Here is a 6,007-nt window from a genome sequence, read left to right on the forward strand (position 1 = left end):
TATCTTAGGTCACTGTCACTAGATTAGGACATGTGATGGCTTTTTGGATCCAATTGACATTAAATACATGGGGTTGGCCCCATTTCTGAAAGCCCTTCCTTTCTTCCGAATCCTTGCCTTCAAATCCCATGAACTGTTCCACCCTTCCACACCCAGTGCTCCGGTGTCAACTGCTTGCATCAGCCATTTCAATTTATGAAGTACTCGTACATACATTTTATTCCCTCCTTTTAATTAATTTATGAGGACTTTGCACTTGAAGATGCCAGCAGCCAGAGTCCAGAGGATCTTTCCATTTCACACAGCAAGTAGTCACAATTAAATGTGTCTCTTCACACTGCAGTTAACTCGAAGGCAGTGGTGTTCCTCCCTTGGTTCTAGCATGACTTGTTGCCTGTCAGTTTACTAGCCACGCTACAACTTGCATAAGATGCAGTAACGATTTTTTTGCCAACAAAGGTCAAGTTCTGGTTCTGTCGCAGACAGTTTATAACAAGCTGCATGAGTTGGATTTGTCTTTGTTTACATCAGTCTTTGATAGATCCCATCCAGGCCACTCTGGGGACTGCATAAACGCAGGACTTAGACTAGAGGCATAGCTTATCGATTTTATTAGAAGTTTTCAAGATGCTGCTCGGTAGATGGAGTGGAGCCCATTTCCATTGTTTGGCAGACTTGGACTTCAGGGCAAGGTCTAAAATATTGTTGCCTTCCTGTCAACTTGAACCAGTCTGTTCATTCCGCTCTGATCTCTCTCATTAATAAGGCATTTTTGCCTACATGACTAAAGCTCACTGGAACTATTTTGTTTTTTTGCTCCATTCTCTGTAAACTCTAAACTCTGTTGTGCATGAAAATCCCAGGAGATCAGCAGTTTCTGAGATACTCAAACCACCCTATCTGACACTAATTCCTGGTTAAAGTCATTTAGATCACATTTCATCCCCATTCTGATGTTTGGTCTGAACAACAACTGAACCTCTTGACCATGTCTGCATGCTTTTATGCATTGAGTTGCTGCCACATGATTGGTTGATTAGATATTTGCATTAACAAGTGCGAGTAAAGGAGGTACCTAATAGAGTAACACTGAGTGTAAATTGCTGAGATTCAAACTCATGCCCCTTGATTGACAGACTAAAACTTTTGTCCAACTACTTAACTACTATCATTCAGTATCCAATGCGGTCGTTTGATCAATAGAGACAACATGCTGGACGACCTCAGCTGGTCAGCCAGCATCTATGGAGGGAAATAAACAGCGGCCATTTCTGGTTGAGGCCCTTCATCAGGACTGGAAGGGAAGGGAGCAGAAGCTAGAATAAGGAGTACAAGCTAGGAGGTGAGAGTTCAGACCAGGTGAGGGGGATGGTGTGTGGATGGGGGAGTGGAGAATGAAGTAGGAAGCTGGGAGGTGATAGTTGGAAAAGATAAAGGATTGAAGAAGAAGAAATCTAATAGGAGAGGACCATGGAAGAAAAGGTAGGAGGAGGGGAATCAGCGAAAGGAGATGGGCAGGCCAGGAAGGTGAGGGAGGAGAAGAGAAGGGGTGAGAGGATAAGCAGAATGGGAAATAGAAAAGAGGCAGGTTGGTGGGTGGTGCTGGGGAAACAGAGAGGAATGCTTACTGGAAGTTAGAGAAATCGATGTTCATCATATCAGGTTGGAGACCACCCAGATGAAGTAAGATGTTACGTTCCTCCAACCTGAGTTTGTGGGAGGGCTACCCTACAAGACATCGGTGAGGGTAGTGTTTGGTAGAGTATCTGACTAACAGATGCCAGAAAATAAATGATGCCTGTACTAGTCCTGAGTCTAGTTGTGAAATAATCTGTGATCTGAGATTACAGGAGGGACCTGAGCACCCTCCCTGCCCTTTGCTAATCTCCACACAGAGTCCAATGTCCAAACTTGCTCCATAGTTTGCATGCAGTTTCTCAAGGAACAGTATTTACATTATTGCTTTGGCATTGCTTGCTACTGTTGTGCTCTCAAATCTTCATATTCCTCCCAGCAACCTATCAAATTCAAGTTCAAGTTTATTGTCATTCAACTGTATACATGTATACAGCTAAACAAAACAATATTGCTCAGGGACCAAGGTGCAAAACACAGTACATATATCACATATAGCACGTAACATAATATTAACACAATAATGTTAGCGGATAAAAATGTCCATGTACAGATTGATATAAAGTGCATATTCAACATAGAGTTAAATACACAACAATATACTGCTACTGGCACTGTCATAAGGAATGTGTACTGGGTGTTCAGAAGTCTCAAAGCCTGGGGGAGAAAGCTGTTACCCAGTCTAACTGCTCTTGTTCTTATAATATGGTACCTTCTGTCTGATGGTAGGAGGACAAAGAGTTTGTATTCTGTCGGGAGAGGTCTTTGACAATGCTGAGGGCTTGGCTAACATTCTGCGAAAACTGTGCTTTTGACATTTTATTATGTCAATTAGAAGGCTGCCTTTACACCCTGCAAATATAGCAAAGTAGATTTTGCATTATAACTCAGTCCAACACCCTGATTGGAACCACACCCTTGTAATGTAACCATGTTGATGCAATTTAGCATGATATCCACAGCTGCACTCCATGGCGTCACTAATTATGTATTATTGTATTGTTTCCATAGAGCAAATTTTGTGGTGAATTGCAACAGAAAACTGAAACATGTTATCTAGAGTCATAGAACACCAAAGCACAGAAACAGGTCCTTTCTCCCATATGCCTAGCCCCATTGACCTTTGTGGACCATAGCCCCCCTCCATTGCTCTCCCATCCATGTACTGATCCAAATTTCCCTTAACTGTTGAAATCAAACCCATATTCACAAATTCTGCTGGCAGCTCATTCCACATTTTCATCATCCTCAGAGTGAAGAAATTCCCCCTCATGTTCCCCTTAAGCATTTCACTTTTCACTCATAACCCTTGACCTCTAGTTCTAGCTTCACCCAAACTCAGTGGAAAAAGCCAACTTGCATTTACCCTACCTATACTCCTCATAATATCTCCATGAAGTCTTCCCTCATTCTCCTACGCTCTGGGAAATAAAGTCTTATCCTATTTAGCCTTTCCCTATAACTCAGGTCCTCAATTCCTAGCAACATCTTTGTAAATTTGCCCTGCACTCTTTCAATCTTATTGATACCTTTCCTGTAGGTAGCTGACAAGAACTGCAGACAATACTCAAAATTAGTCCTCACCAATGTTTTCCGCAACATCAGCATAACATCCCAAATCCTATACTCAATATTTTGATTTATAAAGGCCAATGTGCCCGAAGATCTCTTTATCTACCTGTGACCCCATTTTCAAGGAATTATGGATCTGTATTCCCAGATCCCTCTACCACACTCACAGTACCCTACTGCTCATCATGTAAGCCCTACCCCATTGAGTCCTCCCGAAGTGCCACGCCTCACACTTGTCTGCACTAAATTTCATCTGACGGTTTTCAGCCTATTTTTCCAACTGGTCCAGCTCCTGCTGCAAGCTTTGATAGTCTTCCTTGCTGTACACTATGCCCCCAAAATTGGTGTCATCCACAAATTTGTGCAAGCTATTAATGCGGTTATTGTTATTTGCTTACTAAGTACCGTTTCCATGATTTTGCTTTCACACATTGTGTGTTTGATTGAGTGTGTGGGGTTTCCTTTGTTTAGTGGCTGCCTCCACGAAGACAAATCTCAAGCTTGTATTCTGTACACATACTCTGATAATAATTGTACTTTAAACTCTGCTGATCCAATTTACCACATTATCATCCTGATTTAACATCAGATATTTTAATGGTGCTTCCAACATCAACATGCTGTACACCAACCCAGAGAAAATCTGCAGATGTTGGAAATCCAAAGCAATACCCTCACAATGCTGGAGGCACTCAGCAGGCCAGGCAACATCTGTGGAAAGGAGTAAACAGTCATCGCTTCGGGCCGAGACCCTTCATTGGGACATTGTGTGTGTTGCTATATACAAAGAGTGACTCTGAGAGAGCAACTCTAATCTCACTTCACTACGCATTCAACAGTCTTGCCTTTGGAATTCCTCAGATGTTATATATCTGGTTTTCTTTGCATTCTTAAACAACTCCTGAAGTCTTAAGCTGACTTGTTTCTGCTCCGGCTCTGTAGCGTGATAAGGCTACAATTTACAATGTCAAATTGGGCACTCCATGTTCTTCTACAGATGTGATGAGGCTTTCCTGGTTGGGCAGGTAGATGGTTAAATTGTGCGGTGATACATTAATTTGTCATATATACAGGGCTTGTATAGGCTCCTGTGTCACTACTTCCCTTCAACCATTCAGATCTTGAAACATCTGACAAAACCCTAATGACTGCAGTTTAACAACACTATGACTACTCTGACCATCTTGCGGCAAAATGGGTTTCACCAAGTCAAGCAGCATCTATGGAGGGAAATAAACAGTCAACATTTTGGGCTGAAACCCTTCATTCAGACTGGAAAGGAAGGGGTCAGAAGCCTGAATAAGAAGGAGTGTGGAGGGGAAAGAGTACAGGCTGGCAGGTGATAGGTGAGACTAGGTGAGGTGGGAGGTGGGTGTGTAGGGCAGTGTAGATAATGTGAGAAGCTGGAAGAAGGCAGGTGGAAGAGGTAAAGGGCTGAAAAAGAAGGAATCTAATTGGAGAAGACAGTGACCATGTAATAAAGGGAAGGAGGAAGGGAACTAGAGGGCTGTGATGGGCAGGTGTAGAGAAGCAAAGGGGTAGAAACCAGATTGGGGAATGGAAAAAGAGAAGGTCAGGTAGCTTTGAGAAAGCAGGGAGTCTGCAGAAAGTCTTAGGCAAATTGGGAGATTGGGCAAAGAAGTGGTGGATGGAATATAGTCTAGAGAAGTGAATAGTCATACACTTTGGTAGAAGGAATAAAGGCATAGACTATTTTATGAATGAGGAGAAAATTCAAAAACCAGAGACGCAAAAGGACTTGAGAGTCCTTGTGCGGATTCTCTGAAGGTTAACCCACAGGTTGAGTCAGTGTTTGCATTCATTTTGAGAGGAGTAGAATATAAGAGCAAGGATGTAATGTTGAGGCTTTATCAGGCATTGGTCAGACCACACTTGGACTATTATGAGCAGTTTTGGGCCTCTATCATTGGAGAGGATTCAGAGGAGGTTCATGAGAATGTTTCTGAGAATGAAACGATTAACTTATAAGGAGTGTTTGATGACTTTGGGTCTGTACTTGTTGGAGTTTAGAAGGACGAAGGGGTTGGGGGATCTCATTGAAACCAATTGAATATTGAAAGGCCTAGATAGAGTGGATATGGAAAAGATATTTCCTATAGTGGGTGAGTCTAGAACCAGAGGCCACAGCCTCAGAATAGAGATGAGGAGGAATTTCTTTAGCCAGTGGGTCATGAACCCGTGGATTTCATTGCCACAGGTGGCTATGGAGGGCAAGTCATTGAGCACAAGTTCTTGACTACTCGGGGTGTCAAAGGTTACAGGAAGAAGGCAGGAGAATGGAATTGAGAGGAATAATAAATCAGCTTTAATGGAATAGCAGAGCAAACCTGATGGGCTGAATGGCCTGTTCCTGCTCCTATGTCTTATGGTCTTATTAAGAAATGATACCATGATAAAAGATGATCACATTGAACAGCAGAGCAGAAATGAAGGGCCGAATGGCCTATTCCTGTTGCTATTTCTTATGCTCTTATGTTAACTTACAGCAATTGGAACCATAAAACGAACAAGCTAAATTGACCAGAAATCTAAGGCAGTTGTGACAGTATAGCTTGTGGGGGTTTTTTTGCAACATGATGTAGGATTCCAATTGGAATAATCTGATTTCTTTAGATAAAGCAGATGGTTTACGGACAAGGGGAACAGATTTAAAAGCTACAGCAAAGACGGATGTGAGAAAGATCATTTTATAAACAGTGTGGTTATGATCTGGAACTTACTGCTGAAGTGAATAGGCACTCAATAAAAATTATTTTCATTAGATTGGGAAAAGAGCAGG

The sequence above is a fragment of the Hemitrygon akajei genome, chromosome 16 (assembly GCF_048418815.1).
Source record: "Hemitrygon akajei chromosome 16, sHemAka1.3, whole genome shotgun sequence".
Taxonomy (NCBI): domain Eukaryota; kingdom Metazoa; phylum Chordata; class Chondrichthyes; order Myliobatiformes; family Dasyatidae; genus Hemitrygon; species Hemitrygon akajei.